The sequence below is a fragment of the Physeter macrocephalus genome, chromosome 2, assembly GCF_002837175.3.
Source record: "Physeter macrocephalus isolate SW-GA chromosome 2, ASM283717v5, whole genome shotgun sequence".
NCBI lineage: Eukaryota > Metazoa > Chordata > Mammalia > Artiodactyla > Physeteridae > Physeter > Physeter macrocephalus.
In genome coordinates, this window is record NC_041215.1 from 101,607,080 (window position 1) to 101,608,621 (window position 1,542).

At 42.5% G+C, this 1,542-nt stretch overlaps 1 protein-coding gene across 3 annotated transcripts in view; it reads left to right on the top strand.

Annotated features, from left to right (window-relative positions):
• The window catches only part of MARS2 (methionyl-tRNA synthetase 2, mitochondrial), a 129,925-nt gene that overhangs the window by 123,108 nt on the left and 5,275 nt on the right, over positions 1 to 1,542 (top strand). The gene's annotated exons all lie outside the window — the stretch shown is intronic.

Here is a 1,542-nt window from a genome sequence, read left to right on the forward strand (position 1 = left end):
TGAGAAGCCCGTGCACCACAACAAAGAGTAGCCCCTGCTCACTGCAAGTAGAGAAAGCCTGCATGTAGCAACGAAGACCCAACACAGCCAAAAATAAATAAATAAATTTAAAATTGAAAAAAAAAAAAAGAAATGGTAGTCTGAAAATAATAGTGTTTGGTACTTTTTGCTTAGAGTTTAAGAATTTGCTCCTAAAAAATCTTCCAAATAAATTCTATCTGCAGCTATCCGTTTAGTTATTGAAAATTCATTTTGGCTAGGAGAAACTTTAAAGAAAGCTCTGAAACCTCTCATTACACTAATTATAGTATTGTACTATGTTTGTTGTTTGTTATCTCACTTCACAGTTTCAATTAAATTTTTGTCCTTTGCTTTTGCTCAATATTTCAGATGATTTTTGCAAGATGTTTTTTCCCCTAATCTTTTTTTTTTTTTGGCTGTGTTGGGTCTTTGTTGCTGTGTGTGGGCTTTCTCTAGTTGCGGCGAGCAGGGTCTACTGTTTGTTGTGGTGCGCGGGCTTCTCATCGCAGTGGCTCCTCTTGTTGCGGAGCATGGGCTGTAGGTGCGTGGGCTTCAGCAGTTGTGGCACGCGGTCTCAGTAGTTGTGGATCCTGGGCCTAGAGCGCAGGCTCAGTAGTCTTGGCGCACAGGCTTAGTTGCTCCGCAGCATGTGGGATCTTCCCGGATCAGGGCTCAAACCCGTGTCCCCTGCATTGGCAGGCAGATTCTTGACCACTGCACCACCAGGGAAGTCCCTCCCCTAATTTTTTGAAAACAATTGTGACATTATCTGAACAGTTTCACCAGGACATTTTATAAAGAGCAGAGAATGGCAAAATTCCCAAGTGCAGTTCAACAGCTGTTGCTCCTCCACTGTGGGTTAAGGGTAGAGGCACTGTGTCCATGGTGACCTATTTGAGTCAGTGAGGGTGGGAACTGTGAGATTCTCACAGAGGTTAATGACAGAGCAAATACTAGCAATCCAGTTTTCACTAGACATTTGGCTTCAAATGGAAATTTATTTTTTTAAAGAAAGGATTCACTTTCTAATTTCCTCATTTTAATAAAGCAGATAAACTTGTGCTAAACCAAAGAGTTATACACCTGAAAACTTATTTGGAAGTAAAAAGTGCTTACAGAAGAGACCATACTTTACTCTTGTCTTATATTTTAATTTAGAACATGCATTATGATTTTGTGCTTATTTAAATATCTCACTCTGCCTCTTCCAAAAGATTTGAGGTAGGCTACAGCAAAGGCATAATAAGGCTAACAGAATAGGTATAAGAGTAATACATCATAATCAGGACTTCCCTGGTGGTGCAGTGGTTAAGAATCTGCCTGCCAGCAGTGGTTAAGAATCCACCTGCCAACGCAGGGGACACGGGTTCGAGCTCTGGTCCGGGAAGATCCCACATGCCGCAGAGCAACTAAACCTGTTTGCCTCAACTATTGAGCCTGCACTCTAGAGCCTGCGAGCCACAACTACTGAGCCCCTGTGCCACAACTACTGAAGCCCACGTGCCTAGAGCCCATGCTCCA